The 17,413-nt window shown below is 39.6% G+C and overlaps 1 protein-coding gene across 7 annotated transcripts in view; it reads right to left on the reverse strand.

The window, feature by feature from the left end:
- kazna (kazrin, periplakin interacting protein a) overlaps nucleotides 1–17,413 on the reverse strand; it is a 167,018-nt gene that overhangs the window by 50,763 nt on the left and 98,842 nt on the right. The window lies entirely within an intron of this gene.

Genomic DNA, 17,413 nt, shown 5'->3' on the forward strand with positions numbered 1-17,413 from the left:
AGTTGTAAAATGTATCTCTAACAATCATGAAAATTACTATGGAGACAGCAAGAGCAAAATGAGAGAGAGAAAAAACTTGTGCATACCCACACTGCATGTAAGCATGACAGTAAAGTCTTCATCAGTGTAAGTTTTCCTCTATGCACAAAAATATACTGTAGATTTCAAAATAAAGTTGTACAGGACAAAGGCTGCATGAGGGAATTTGGGAAACAAAATGATTAATGCAGCACACCACACCAATCAACTCCACACCATCCATCCTAATACGCACATAATGAACTTTTACTCCTCGCTCCTTACACTGTACTAACTCAACAGGAGCTTACCATTCATCAACACAGCTACTGTCTCTGGGGAGAGCGTGAATGCACAGCCGTAGCAAAAGCGTACAAGCTTAAACACATGCGGGCGCACAAACACAGTCGCTGCTTTGAGAGACTGCTGCATATAAATATTAGCATTTTTATGACCAAAGTGTGATTTGATTTCCGGTGAGGTTCAGTGGTTTCTAATATACTTTTTGGTTCCCACCAGTGGCATGTAGTGAATGCATATTGAATGCATTGCTCCGGGTCAGCTCATATAAAAGTGCCTGCTAAAATGACTCTGTCACTTCAGCGTGTGCAGTCCGCTTCGGTCGTTCTCCCAATACTGCCCACAGATGCATGGAGGGTTTTATTCCAAGTGTTACAAGGGTCACTTTTTGAGGAATAGTGGTTTTTTGGTTGGCAAAAAACCCACAAAAATCTTACAGCATTTAAAATTCTGCTGCTCACACACAGTAAACTTCATATTCCAGCAAACTACATCTTTTCCTCTCCACTCTTCAACCTCTGTTCCTCTCTGGCCTCCTCCTCCTCTTTCTCCTCCCGTTCTTTCTGCCATCAGTTCACCACCCACCTATTAAGACGCTGTTACTGGTTGAATTATTTGCAGTAATTGAGCACAGATGTGTCTGGGCGAAAAGCTCGAGGTCCAGGGGTGGTGCTGTCATTATGGTGAGATTAGTCATCACACTTGTCGAGATGGACTTATGATATAAGGCTACAAATAAAAACCTGGCTGCCTGTCCACACCTGAGGTGATTGGTAAGAGCGCACAAGGGCTGTTTTTTTATCACTTTGCAGCCCAACACCTTGCAAATATATAATTTTTCAAACTTGCCCGTGGTGCAGCCTTCAGCACTGGGAACACACTTGTCAGTTTTTTGAATAATGTAAAAATTCACAGTGCATACTTATCTGCTAGCTTTAAGCTGCTGCTGCCCAGTAGCCTGATGAAAATGTTTTATCTTCCCTGCATCATGCCCTTGACAGGCCCTCACCAACATTTAGAAAGTTACCAAGGGAGAGGGGAAGTAAGAAGTAAACCATGACGGTTGCTTGATGGTGTTAAAAGAGAAAAAGCAGAGGAATGTGCTGCAGAGTGAGCCAAGGCGTGACTGGGGATTTTGTTTACTGTATATGCAATAAGGTTATGTTGAACCTAAAGCATTAGGTGAAAAACTTTCAAATGACAGCAAAGAACTTCACTGGATTTATTGTTCAACTCTGCACTGTCTTCATTCATTCATAAACTTTTAAACTTTGTCATTTTCAAATACTCTATTTTAGCTTTCACATTTTTTTCTGCAGCAGTGAATCTTCAAAGCTTTCTTATTAAAAGCTTGCTGTCCTACTACTGCATCATAAACAAACATGGAGATCACATATTAGACTTAAAAGAAATGAAGACTGCACATACTTTAGTGCAACTTGTCCTCTCATTAGCACCTGCTAATACTGTCGACACTTGATTAATGTTCCATCTTATCAATGTGACTTAAATGTGATATTGCAACTGATGCAGTAATGTATTTGTAAACAACCACTGCTGAATGCTAATATGTTGGCTGACATTTCTGTTACCCTAATGTTGCATCCTCATTGTGTGAGAGAGTTTCTACTAATGATCACAACATAATAATCATAATTTTGATACACTGTGCACATTTATTGTCACAATTATGGGGAGATGGACGGTTTTCTACACAGCAGCCCTGCTTTTTTACACTTAAATCTTAGAGAACCATGCAGGTTTTAAATACTTCAAGGAGCAGGAAACCATTATCACTTGCTGGGCTGCAAACATTTTTTGATGATTTTTGTTTCCTGGTAGATCAACTGAATGTTAGAAGAGAGTTAGAAGAGTTAGAGGTAAGGAGGGAGAATAGTTGGGCTCCTGTACTTATTATTGCTTCAGCTTTCAGACCTTGTAGCAATGTGCTGTGATGTGAGTTTGTGTGCGTGTGTAACTGCATTGCTATGAAAAATGTCTTTTTTTTTTTTAGCCTGATGGAGTTATCTAGGTAGGTAATTTTAATTTTTTTCTGGGTCACTGTTCATGTCTCTGAATCAATGTCAGCACAATGAATATTTCCATTATTTCCAAGCGTCTCATATTGATCTTTGTAGTCTTTATCTCAGCTCACTAAAGTCAAAGAAACACTACAGATAGCAGCAGACAGAGGAGACAGACAGACAGAGGGACAGAGGACTAGACGAACTATGAGGGACTGATAATATAGAAGACGTGTAGAAACAATCAAAACCATAATCTCCGTTGTTCCTCTGCTACTCAAGCTACTCTGCACCTTGAGTGAGAGTGAAGCTTTCTATAAACCTTTATTTACGCTTGTAGTATAAATCATGTTTGGGGTAATAGATTAGATAAAAGCATTGTTTCCTCTCTCTGCTTCCATCTTCTCTCTGTTCTTTCCTCATTTTCTGACAAAGACAAAGTAAGCTTGCTCATCGTTTCACTGTAAGTGTGGGTCTCTGCAATACAAAGTAAAGGAGGATAAGTGAATTTCGGCATAAAATTAAAGAGCCTGTACGTTTGTGGAACGTAAAACAATGCATGCATTATCCATGGCAATTAAATAAACAGAGAGAAGTTTGGAAACACATCTTTCATTTTTTCTTAGTTAAGAAAAAAATGCCTTTAAACTGAAATCCAGTAAATACCATCACATTTCTTAAGTTTCTCTCTTAAGCTGCAAAGAAATCAGCAGCATTGTGGAAAACAACGTTCACATCACTTTTATCAGCTCTGTCCTTGCGGTTTCCTCACATTAACTTGTATTTGTTTTTTTTCCTCTGTTGAAAGGTTTATGTACACACCACAGAAGTGAAGGCCTGGGCTCTAATAATCTTGCAAGATATATAGCCTTCATGAGAAAGCAATGAACTGCACCGCAGCGGAAACGTTTGTTTTTAAAACGCTGATGAGAATTTATCACACTTTATGGCTCCGTTCCATTTTCCTCACCATCAAACTTCCTCAATTTACTTTATCAATAATAAATGGTTTAACCAGCCCAGCACACAACTGAGGGAAAAGGTAATTCTGCTGTGATGAAATAAATAATGATTTGGCCCAGAGACTAAAACAACTGTTGTACCCCATGTGGCTTTGTAATGATGTAATTATCCAAATCACTGTATCCTCGCCAAATGGGGAGCACTGCAAGACATTTCACTACAACCCCTGTCAGACAGTTGTTCTGGACTAACTGCAGCTCCACTTCAGGGAAATTTTTCACTATTTGAAACAGACAATCGGATCATGTCAGCATTACGTAGCTATTAGCCAGATGTGTCAAAGCGAGAAAGTAAAGACGGTTTGAACTGTTAACCCCTCTTTTTTTAAATTCTGCACACAACTACTTTCATCACTTTTTATGTATACAACTATGTTCAACACCCTGAATGCCTTTGAGGAGACACAGTTTGAATGTGAGTGTCATTATTGTTGTTGTGTTAAGACTACGTAAACACAGAAAAGACACAGAATTCTACAGAGATCAGGACAGCAGGGTTTCCCCTCTTTAAGTGTGGCTGTTTTGAACTCTTTTTTTCCTTGTAAACCGTGGTTGGACGACATATCTTACGACCCGTTCTGTTTCAAGTACACTGAGGGCTATAGTCTGCAGTTAAATATGAAGTCTAGATACAGAGATCATGTGCACATTTCTGGTATTAACTCCTCAGAATTTGCACTCATCTCAATTATGAATACTGTGAAGTCCATACAGGTGTGATAGTAAAACACTTTGTGATTCGATATCTAGTGTACAGCTAAAATGCCTTGACCTGCCAGGTACTCAACCACCCCTCTGACCCACTCTGCATTTACACAGCTACACCTTGGGGAAACAGAAATATGATGTGGGGACTGAATGGTTAGTATAGCCTGTTTATGTTTTCTTCTACAAGATGCCAGTGGAGATTGTTGTGAGTGAATACATCATGTAACATACTGAAAAAAAGCTCAGTTTCTCCTTTCCAGTAACACACATCTACCAAAGCCATTTCCACTCCAAACCTTTTGCTACCATGTCCCGCAATCACTATCAAAGTGGATGAAACAATGGTAAAATATGGTGACTGCATGGCATAGTCTCATAGTCTCTCAATACAACTATATAGTCCTCCAGCTCTCTTCTGTCTTTATGTTAAGCACCAAACGAGACACCTTTAAACTCATAGGACATAGCAAAGCTTAGTGAGGAAATGATTGATCCATCAGTCAATTCTTGGAACAATTTCTAGACAAAAAAGCAAAATATTTGCTTGCTTTTTAAATAATTATTAGACATTTAATAGGTTAAAAGATTCACAGATTTTTCAAAAATACACAACAGATATATTCATAATACTAATTGTTAGTTGTAGCCCTATTTAAAAAAATCTGTGACAGTTTAAAGGATGATCATTTGTATTAAATACTGGCTTGTAAGGATCTGTAATACTTGAAGCTTCGTAACTGTTGTATATGGTCACTTTGAAATGGGCCCCTTTTCTTGGTTAATGCACTGTTTCTCTCTGACCAGTTACAGCCTTCTTCTTGAACGAAAGAGACAATACATGCTTTTCTTCAGTGGCCCTGCCTGATTCCTAAGCAAGTCTGATGCTAACCTTTACATTGTTGCAGTAGAACTTACATGGAGGACTCAGCCTTTGCCAACAAGAACCCCCTGTTGTTTCTCTTCTCGGCAGGGCTGAAACACAAAATCCTTGTCGGGGAGGGATACATCTCCCAAAATAAACTATTCCCTCAAAATAGAGGCAGCCAAGCCTCCTTTACCTCACTTGAGTCTGAAGGAAGATTTAGTTCAAACTACAGACTTCATTGTGCATTTTTTAAAAGAACCCAGACATTTGCTTGCGGAGGATCCAAATATTTCGCAGTCTGTCAAAAGATAATCCGTAAAGCCGAGAGAAATATTCAGCAACACTCTGCTTTAGTTTGATTGTTGTTATTATTGCTGTTACTCTGAGTGTTCATTTAATATTTTTCCTTCCCAACTCCCATCATTATTACTATCAACTATGGCCTCATTTTACTTCAATTTAAGCACAGGTGGGAGGTATCGCCATTTATTTATAAAAGCCCTAGTGTCCACCTCTACAGGATGAACTGACAGCGGTCCATATGTCACAGTGTATTTGTCTGTAATCAGCACTTGGACACTGCAATGATCACTGGCATAGGCATTATATCAAAGCCAGTTAGCTGTTATGGCTCTCAGCTGTCGACACAAACACATGAAAAACATTCATCTTCTCTTTTTCTCTCTGAAAGGCTCTGACAAGTCCAACCACTCAGGATGACTCTACTCTCCAGGCATAATAATAATAAGAAGAGACTTCATTTCCTGGAGGACCTTCATACCTTTACAGAGCTGGACGAGGAGAAGCAGTTTACATCCAGTTGCCGTACTAGTATGTGGCACTCTACATTCACAAAGACTTTGAGTTCACAGGTTTGTGGAGATTATTGTAGAGGTAATTCAAGCAGTCACAGTTTTAATGAGCTGAACTCTATATGGTTATGACACAGAACTTCTGGATGAGTATTCCAACAATCCTAAAGGGAAGATTGAGAGGAATTACTAGTCGTCACGGTGGGACAGTTTCTAACATTCCTGTCACCACCCCTCTCCCTTGAGTCTTCTCCTCTTCCGTAGCTGACTGACTCCACCACTCCGACATCCGCCTCCTCCCCATTTTCCATCCTTCCTCTGTCACTGTTTAATGGGGTTCCCCGAGCTCTCCTCTCTTCTGAGCCTGCCGTACTTTATCTGCTGGCACAGCGCAGAAGAAGGCGACGGCTGGAACAAAAGAAGACCCTAATGAGCAGTGGAGGTGATTAAGGAATGAATAGGCGCTGTTGCCGGAACCTTCACCATGCCGCCCATGTTCCCCGGCTCGGTCTGCAATCTGCAGATAGGCACTGCCTCTTCTTTTCTTAGTCTGCCACCGGTCTTTAATTGCAGTGACATTCTCCCGTCCCGAGGCTGCCGGACTTGAGATAAAGCTTTCGTATTCATGCATTAATCACCACCAGCCAGGACAGCCCCCCCCCCCCCCATCACCTGCCTCAAGACCCCAATTCAAGGTGCCCTATATATATCCCGCAGATAAATGTAACTAATGGACCAGGGGTGTGATTGTGGGAGCTGGTGCTTAACGTTTAGCCGCCCACGCTAACCATCCCCGATCTCAAGACGACTCGTCGTCAATTCATACCGTAATGAAAGGCTGCTGAATGTACTAGGCGGACCATTCAAAGGAAACGTGTAGGCTGGGGATGTTATTAGTTGGTGTTAAGGACTCTGGAGAAAATAAGCTGCTGCCTGAGAGACTGAACTGAGGAGATGCGGGCTTTTGTTAGCGCGTGAATGTCATTTTCACAGTGTCCATCAGAGGAATGAGCACATCTCCACAGTGTGTACAATGAAAAATGGCCCATTTGCTCAGCTCCATGACAGACCAGAGACAGGTGCCTGCAAGCTCTACAGCTTTAAAATGGCCTGAGCTCGACCACTTCAACACCCTTTTTGTTTAGCACTCCAGAAGATGGAGAGCTGCATGACAGCTCACATCAGGGAGCCCCCTAACAACATGCTGCATTTAGATCTTATCTGATAGGTTTTAAATAATACCTGGAATAAAAATAATACAACTGCCCCAAGCATGTTCTTATCTTGACTGATACTCTTCAACAGCCTGCTGTAGCTTCGATTATGTTTATATTAAGTATACAGAGATGATAAGATATTAGAGGTGGGTATATTACATGTGACTCTGACTGTTAAGTGCTAAGACAGCTGTTGTTAATTAACCTGCCAGTCTTTAGGCATGGAGATCCACTGTGTGGTAAGAGTGTTAAGTTGTCATGGGAATACATTAAAGCACACAGTGTGGATTTGTCAGTTTCATAGACCAAATATAATTCTAGTACAGCATGTGCAAGAAGTCAAGTCTTTGGAAACATGGAGTAAAGTAAACTTCTAACTTTCTTGAAGAAATAATCTGACATTTTGGGAAATGCTTTATGCTTTTATGCTTTCTTGCCGAGAATTGGATGAGATGATTGATACCATCCTCAAATCCGTCCCTTAAACCAACAAGCATATTTCCCCAAAAACTATTATTTTTAATCTAGAATATTCATTTTTGTAACCATAATACTGCATTAATTATTATTATATTATTATATCTTAGAAAAGAGAGAGTCTTAAAATATTAGCAAGAAGCACCCTGGGAGTTGGCATTACACCACATTACTTTAACCAACTATGTTATAATAGAAAACAGAGAATCTGTAGATTCTTAATAAACTAATTTAAAATTTGCCTTGAGAATGAATATGAAGATATTTGAATAATTACCCCTGATGCAATTATGCAAAAAACCTAGAAGGTAAAATTGAAAATAAATCCTCTTCAGCTCCCCTCAATTTGTTCAGAATCAATTTAATAAATACTATCTACAGTATACTAAATGTGTTTTATGAGCAGCTTTTAACAGCAATTATGACTCAAAGGCAGTGCAAAATTATTCAAGTGTTGTATTCTCCAAAGGACCTTGGGAGGCTGTTGTTTTTCTTTCATTTCACACCAGCAAGGCACATTAAACAGTGATGCTCTGTGCATTGTTTGCAGTTTTTCTTTAAGCGCTGCTGAGTGTAATTCTGTATAATGATATGCAAGCATTTCATAAAATTCCTTCTGAAAAAACAAGGCCAAAGTATTTGTTATGAAAATTTTATATACTAGTTTTGTCACTCTAATGACGTTCTAGTTGGGTCTCCTACACCAGGTGACAGAAGAACAAACATGCTCAAAATTGTCACGATCTATTATGTGCTGCCAAATCCAGATTAGAAGGAAGGTGTTTGTCTGGATTAAGAATTAAAACAGGGACAAATTACATTGTGACAACATGACATTATTGTCATGATCACTTTTGTTATTTTCTACATTTCATTTTCAGTTCCTTATTCAATGGTGACAGTGAATGTTAACAACAGTGTAAATGTGTCAGTGTTGACAAAAATATGACTCATAATAAAGTAAAAATAAAGTGCCACTGAATAAAGGACAATGGGTGAGGGCGAATGGTGCTTAATTTCAGAATGTACTCAAAACTCTCCATTTTCACAGCTAACTGGTTATAACATATTTTTAAGAAATACAGAACAGCTAAGAAAATATTTTTCTTTGTTGTTGAAACCATGAATACTGATACTGATGATTGTTTTCCTCCCCAATGATGATTCAAAAAATATTAATGTCACTTTGTAAAGGATAATAGAAATCCTTGGTAGACAAAGGCACAAAATTCTACAAAGTAAAGAGAATAATGAGTTTCATGCGATTAGTCCTCTCCAAAAGAGATGGGGGAACAAATAGTACAAAAGTACAAAAGTATCCTGTTGATTTAAAGCTATGTGCACACATCCACACATTGTCAGACTGGTGGATATCAGAAGTGACAGCTAGTTAATAAGGCAAAAAAATTAAATCTTGATTTTTCAAACTTTTTCAAACTAAAACATGACTGAGAGATGATATTTTTAAGCCATCGTGTGAAAAAATTGTTTCACAATAAAATTACCTGCACCACTTGTGCTGCTTGTGATGTCAGTACCAGATGCTTCAACTAAATAGAATCTGCACACTAACTGAACTGGTCTTGTTGTTTGTTTTCCAAAATTGAAAATCTGAAGTAGAAGGCTAGAGTAATTACAAAATGTTTCTTATTTATTTGCACAAAGAAAGTTATTATAAGTGTGTTCCACAGGAAAGGTTCAATACTGGTTCAGAGTGATGATAGGTGCTAATTAAAATCCCATTAATTATGTTATTCAAGTCAATCTGACTTTATCCAACAATGAGGACTAAAAACTAATAGGAGAGAACTAAAACCTCCTGGTGTTACTGCAGCTCTTTGGGGAGCTATTTGGAGCTGATGTTGCTGTGCCACTGTGTCACAAAATGTGATCTCTAATATCAGCCTCTCCTTCAACAACGATGAGGAGCGTGGCACATGGAGGATGGCAGCAGGGAAACGGGAATCTGCTCCGAGGCTGAGTGTGCAGACGAATGGAAGTGGACAGACAGATGGAAGCAAGCAGGAGAGAGAGATTAAATGAGAGCAGATGTGTCAACGGGAGCGTGAGAAACAGGAAAAGGAGGGAAGGAGGAGAAAATTGGAGGGACGGAGAGACTCCGGGCGTAATGGCCATGTAAGAGCAGGGTTAAGAGGGATGATGATGGAAGTGATGGGAATGGCCATGCAGCTGAAATTCAAAGGAAAAAATGAAAGAGGAGAGAGATCAGAAAGGAGAGCCAAAAAAAGAACTCTTTTAAATATACTGTGTTTGTTTGTGCTAGTATATTTTCCAAATATTAACCTAAACTACAAAGACTGCCAGGCCTTTATTTGAGAGGCGTCTTCATTCTAATTTTCACAGTTTTATTAGTATATTTTATCATATTTAAACATCTTTAATTTGCTCGGGTTAATATACTACTCCACTGCACTGTTTTCATCAGTACATCAATAAGCTATGTCACACTCCTAACCTTGCTGCTCTCATCACTCACTAATTACTTTCAGTTCAGGTCTTCACTGCCTTTTATTTCCTCTCTTCATCAAGCTACTAATAAAATTCAATACTTCCTAGTTCCTACTCTTTCATATTAAAAGCCTTCCAGTAGCTCAAATGGCATCGTCCCTCCATGTTTCAGACAGAGTTTTAATGTGAAAAGCCTGGAGAAAGTTTTGAGTGTCATTAACAGCTGCACACCACTGAACAAAATAATGGTAAATAAGGGCTTATTGCAAGTAATGAGTGAATGAGGAGAGTATTTCTGTTTTCGTAATGACTGATTATACTGAGTGCAGAAATGTACATTATGTACATTATGCTGAATTTACCATGTGAGCCACTGTAGTACCTGTCTCTTACTTTTATTTAACAATTTACGCTACGCACACAGTATGCTTGCGTGTGCATATGAATGTGCTGATATGAAGAAATGTTCACTATGATGGGAAAAACACTTATTCTGCTACGTAACAGCTCTCAAGTCAGCAGCTGGGAAAAAGACACACACATACACACAAATACACAAGTTTCCCATTATGCCAGAAATCATTCACTCTTCCCAAACTCATCGCAGGCAGTAACAACTCTGCTGTGAGAGCCTATCATCTGAGGCTCCTCTCTGTTCCACTTTCTCCCTTCACTCTGAAACTTGCTAACACCTGACAAATATCCATCTCTGTTTCCTCACTTTTGCTTTCATCTGCTGACTGCAAATCATTTCTCTCACACTATCCTCCTCTCCAAAGGATCCCTGTTCCCGCCTCCAAATCTCACCTCGTTCCCTGTCTGCCTCTGCTTCCTCTCACCTTCTGCATATTCAGCCTTTCCTGACTTCATCCTCCTTCCCCATCTACTTTTCTCACCCTCGCTCTCTGCTTGCCTCATTGTCTGTGCCCTCTCTTTTCTGTCTTCCTCTTGCTGTCTGCATTTGTCTTCTTTAAAATGTGAGGCATCATAATGGGAAAAAAATTGGAGCAGATTGAACTACAGAGGCCTGTAGGAGGCCATTCCTATTTTTCTTTCTACCTCCGTCTCTCTGACTCACAAACACATACCCGTGTAAACACATACACACACAAACTGTTTTTCATTCTGTTTATCTACAATATTTAACACTCCCTCTGTCTCAAGCAATTTTTAGGAAATGAGGCGAGCATCAAAAGCCAATATTGAGTGATGACAGTTAACTATCATCCAGGCACAATAACAACACCAATCCAATATGTGAACAAGACAAGAACAGAAAAGCTGGCAAATTGATCATCTCTGTAATGTGTGTGCCTTCTATTCATGATGTTCATATTTATCTGCAGAGGGACGGCACTTTGTGGTAAACGTGTATCAATGCAGAGTTTGTTGGCACCAGAGAATCTTCTACGGCTCGTGATTCTGTTGCTCCTGACAACCACATCTGTGTTTCTGCATGGTGCTTCTCCAGCATCCAACATGATGTCCATTTACTGGCCCTAATCTCTGAACTGACTGCTGTGTTTGCAGAGAACATGTGCACTGTTACATAAAAGGCAATATAAATGGGAACAAAGTAGGTTTAAACTTTGTTTTCAGGAAGTGGTAGGTGGCATCAAAAAGCAGAAAATCCACAGTTCTTAAATTCAAAGCAGTTCCATTTCAAAACCTGTTCTCCATACCTAACACTATAGTTTGCATAATGGTGGGAAAATTCATCAAATCTGACTTATGAATTATTACTTTTTTGTATTCAACATGTATATGTTTGTGACATTGAAACAAGCCACATTTTGACATGCTACCTGTCAAAATGAATCAATTTTGTGATTCAACATAATCTGCAAAATTTGCTCACTTTGGCCTGTTAGCTTGTTAAAACTATATATAATCTCTTATTTAGTCTAACTGATTCAACATTGAACTAAAAATCATACTCTTACTGTGTGTAACTCACAACTACAAGAGCATCTTGGTGGTGTCCACAGATGTCTTGACTTCTGCCTGCTCTGTGCACTCTGTTTTTATTTGGGCTGAGATGTAGGTGAAGGAAACCAGGAGGGGGCAGTGAAAACTGGAGAACTCCCAGGAAAACCGGGCTGGCAGCGTCTTCTTCTTCCCACTGATGTGGCTGAGTCTTTGGCAGGAGGATTTGATGCCATATTGAAGACATTAAACCGCCTGCAGTGTAATTTCTCTCAAAGTGGGGAGTCTGGATTTGTCCAGGCAAAGCATGCAGTTTGACTATAAACTGGTATTGTCCAACAGGGATTTTTAAACTGAGCTAAACACTGTATTTACATGAATGATGGTTGAATGTTTATGCATATTTAGAAATTTTTTACACCTCTGTTCATTCTATTTATACATTCTAATTATTGTTAGTTCAAGTCAAAAAGAATTTATTGCTGTTCCAGTGTTGTTATGTGTTGGTTAATATGTTATTTTATCTTTAGATTTTTGGGCACTGCATTAAGATAATTATCTTAGCATTTACATCATACTCTGCTGTGGTACTTTGTTAATCCTTAATGCTCAGAGGTCAGACATCACAGCGTCATGTCCCTGGAGTTGATACGGGGGTTTATTCTCCTGAATTCAGTCTAAGTTTCATAATAGCTATCTGCAACAGGAGAAGACCACAACATGGAAAAACTGCAATCAAATACTGAGGCATCAAATAGCATGATCAAGAGGGATTTGGGCGAACTCATCCTCACTGTGAGTGATGTATTTTGTCAATACAAAGACCAGCAGTGCGCACTCATGAATTTGATTTTTCTGCCCAATTAAGGCTGCTGAAGGCAACACGGGAGTCTGCCCATTCAGATATTATTATGTGTGAATGTGCATGTGTGCTTGTGCTGGTGTGTGATGGCATGTACCTGGTATAATAGATGTGCCACAGCGTTGCTTAGAGGCAGCTACAAATGTTCCCAATTATAGGACTATGTGAAAACGGATGAAAAGGAGTGAGAGAGAAAAGCCGGAGCAGTAAGTAGTAAATATGTTAAGTGTGTAGTGGCTTTACTTTGATTAGTGTGTATCTTGAGGTGTGATTTCTAAATATTTACATACGTCTCTTCACTAGAGAAACCGTGCTGTGTAACAAAGTGATGATTCTGTGTTTTTACTGCATGTGGGTAATGAAGTGATGAGCGATGGGCTCCAACTGGGCCAAAACTAAGAAAATATTTATGCATGCTTGTGAGTGTCTGCAAAGCTATATAGAACTGATGTCTGTGTCAGTTTAACACAAAAAATGTCATTAACAGGCATTTGTTTCATCTTCACCAATATAGAGGTTAAGTTACAGAAACGCCGCTGTGCTCTGCTGCCTTGTGTATGTAAAATTTACAACTCACCTTCAGTTTAGTTACTGAGTTGGAAAATGTGATAAAAGTATAGCAATGTGTAAAGAGTTACCAAAAAAGTCTGTCCACACAAAACTGTCCAAAACTTCCTGCATGGACAAAATCAATTAGTGAAACAATTTTATATAGTATAAACACAGCAGCAAGGCATAATTACACAGTGTTCTCATAAAAGGATTAGTTGGACTTGGCTAATGTTTGGTTTTAAGTTTTAAAAAATAGATTTAAAAGATGATGGTTATTTAAATGTGAGGATAATTTTATTCTTACAAATTATCTGGGTGAAAATATTCTTTCTGTTCTTCTTCTGTTGCCAATGGCAGACATATAGCAAAAGTAATCTTTAAGTGTTTACACTATCGAATTCCAGCATTGTAACATTGCATGGCGCCGGCACGGTCTGACTCTAATCATTTGAAATTGTCAGCTGCTTAAAAATTTATCTTAGGCACATAAATGGATTCTGTGTCAAGATGCACATCAAATTGGTCTCGGAAGGAAGGAAGCACACTCCTCCTCTAGAGAGAGCAAAGCTGTGCAGATATAACAAATCAAACAGGTTACCAATGGTCCATGAAGCGCACAGAGCATGACGGTGCCCAGCGCTACACTACTTATTCAATATCTCAGACTGCAAAACAAATTGCTAGTAGAGCATCGCTTACCCCCACTTCAAGGCCAACCAACTGTCAGACATAAACTTCGGTGGGCTCTGAGGCATGTTACACATCGAGCAAAATCTTTTCACAACTCAGCACTTCAGTCATCGACTGGGGAAAATCCTGCATCATGAATACAAAATGATGATCATGGTATTCCCTCAGAGTTCTGGAGGACATGAGAAATGGATAGTGGAACAAACTACTCTAGTCTCCATCCCTCGCAGGACACGCTATAAATTTTTCACTTTATGTGTAAAAGTAGTGCAGCCTACATGTTCAAAGTGGTTTATATTGTCACTAGAATAGTTTTGGTCTGTTAAAGGTAAACTGAACAAGGAGGTGTATATGCCAGTTAGCAGCTGCATTGGGACCAGCACAGACAGGCCAAATCATTTTACCTTGCCACTACTGAATCAAAAAAGCTTGAGAATCTCCAGGACTGAGTCTACTGTGTACATGGGGCAACCACATTTAAATGGTAAGCAGTCTGTATTTGTAATACTCTGTAAGCCAAGTCATCTGCTCTGTGGAGTCCTTGATGTCATTCATTCACCAGATAAATAACACAGCAGTTTTACATACACAAGCATAAAGCATAAATCAAGATCAATGGACGATTTGAAGTCCAAAAATGTGTAAATGTGCCTGCGCAGAATTCTGGATTAATATGTTGTGATGGGTCGGACTTGCTTTGACCATCTCGCACTGGGGCCCGGTGCTGACTTACGCTACTTACTGAACACTAAATCACAACAAAATAGATTAAAGAAGTGACCAAATTAATGATGTACTGAACATGATGCTGGTTAATTCATAAAAAAATCATATCTCATCATATGTAAAGTTATTCAGCACCTGAACTTTAGAGCATGTTTTAACATCAACAATTCTCTCTCACCTCACACCACTACACGTCATATAAAGTACAGGTGACAGGTGCATAGGAGACGCTCAGGCTGCACTGCAAAAATGTACAAACTCACACTCTATCTGAATCCAACTAAAGCATATAAATGAGGGGGGAAAAACAAAAACAAGCATAACGTGCACTAACATGTCACTTTGACCTTGCTCAGGTGTGAGATTCCATGCAGTGAGATGAAATATCCACAAATATAGAAGAAAAAAAAACTGCCTAGCCCCACATGGTGGCAGCTGAAGAGAGAGCGGGTCAAGGGGTTCACATCCCAGACCGGGTTGGGAAATGTGGGTGGGGAAAGTGAATGAGTTCCTCCTCCATCAGCAGCTACAGCTGAGGTTGGGTTCAACGAGCCACTTAACCCCCTCGCTGCTCCAGTGGAGTGGTTCAACAGCCGACTTCAGATAGCTGAGGAAGCACTGGACAACTCCCAGATGCTTGTAGAGGTGGGTAAGTATGTGGAAGTGGGAAGAAGAGTAAGGTGAGGAAATAACAAGTGCTTATCAACTTTATCTGGATGAAAAAGAATAAATATTTATTATTTTCCTAATATTTTTGGGTGAAAAAAAACACAGAGGTAGTCTTTCCTCTGAAACCCTCCTAATTCCCTCAACATGACCTAAATACACAGAATCAAAAAGGTCAATATGTCCCATAGGTCATCTCTTGCTATATAAATTGTATGTGGACTGACTTGACACAAAACTATAAAAAAAAAGATGAATATTATGAACAATTTGGGTCACGGAAATAAAACTGTCCTATTGGATTTAATCAATGATTAACTTGGCTGCTTCATTCTCTTTTTTTATCTTCAGACTCTCTTCCACATACACACAAGCATTATATTTTATTATATTATACAAAAGCTTCTTTAAAGTTTGGCCATAACCACACAGTGTCTCCAGATGCTTGTGTGATGGCTGTTAAGTTTTATAAAGCCTAACTAACCCTCTTCATCATTCCACCAAAACATTCAGCAGCAGCAGCAGCACTGAGGCAGCATTCAGGTGTGCCTTAGAGCTTTATCGATTGGCTAATGGGGAAAGGAGGGAACTGGGGGTTTTGGGGGGGACTCAGCGGGGAGGCAGTGGGCTGAGACGGGCAACAGTCAGCACCAATCAGCATCTGAGCCTCAGCAGTGTTCTCAGGCATGATGGATCAATCCACACACAGCGTTCTTACCAACTCTGCAGACACTTTTTTTTTATTTATTAGACATTATTTTTGATACCTAGCTGCAAATTTATCAAAATAAATACTCAGTTTCTGCATTTAGTGGTTGTATGCATGAAAGCAACCAAGAGGTATTCAAGTTGGCACCTCAAGTTGACTTGTCCCATCTAGAAAAAGCAGTTAGGGGGGAGAAAAAGAAAATCAGTAACTTTTTCAGCTTTCTGGGAGAAGGCGAGGGCGTCTGGGTCACTGCAGGTCCATGGCTAACAAGCTCCTAAGAGACGTATTGGTTGGGGGGTTGGCACTGGAGCGGTCACATTAGTCAATGTGCCATGAGAGAATGGAGTGGAAAACTCAGTGGCTGTAAAAGCTTTCCTTCTAGCAAAATGTACAACAATGCCGGGCATTAACCCTAAACTCTGGAATATCCACCGTCCCCATATAACCCTTCAACAGTGCTACGCTCATATCTTAGCACTAGCGCAGACAGAGTAATGACGTCCAGAGGGAAATCATTATGCAGAATATACAGTCGTCTATTATACATGCAACTCTCGTGACTTGTCTTTGAGGGAGCTGATGGTGGCTGTGGAGCTCAGGCCTTTTCGTTGAATAAAAACCAATCACAGATGGATAAAAATATCTGACATTTTCAACTCAAATCAAACATGCTTCTTATCCACGTCTGGTTTTAAAAGGCAAACAGTGATTCATGCCATGATCCACAAAGCAGATCCTCTTGTTCAGATGCCTGCCATTTGGTGACATCACCATCACAAGTATAAATGGCAAATGTAGGTTTGAGTAACTATGAGGATTTGCCGTTTGTTTGCTCAGAGTGCAAACGCTTGACATTTACTATCACCTCAGTCAAGAGCTGTTTGATTATTAAGACTATAGACATAAGGCTCAAATGTCCTTCTGTATGTCATCACAGATAAGCACATAAATCATTACATAGAATTGTAATAGATACTAAGGCTTGGCTACGATTCAATATTATCACCTATAATTTTCAATGGAATCCTAACATGCAATCCTATGTAACTCTTACAAATTATCTCCTCCTCAACGCGCTGACCCTGACTAATGCTGTTCATGTTATATGTAATAGGCCCATATAGTAAAAGCCACTACAGAGATCCCCCAGCAGATTTTATTTGAAATCTCTACACTGAAATGTGACTATACAGAATGTCACTGAATAACTGCAAGAGCACACAGTGTGCTTGATGGCATTCACAGGTCTCTGTGTGCCTACAACTGTGTGAGTATGACAGTTAAATTGCCTTAGCTAATACAGTAAAATTTTCATCATTCATGCCATCTGGGTGTCGAGGAAAGGGGGAAGAAGAAAACAGGTGGTATAA

This window comes from Lates calcarifer, linkage group LG6 (assembly GCF_001640805.2).
Source record: "Lates calcarifer isolate ASB-BC8 linkage group LG6, TLL_Latcal_v3, whole genome shotgun sequence".
In the NCBI taxonomy this organism is placed as follows: domain Eukaryota; kingdom Metazoa; phylum Chordata; class Actinopteri; family Centropomidae; genus Lates; species Lates calcarifer.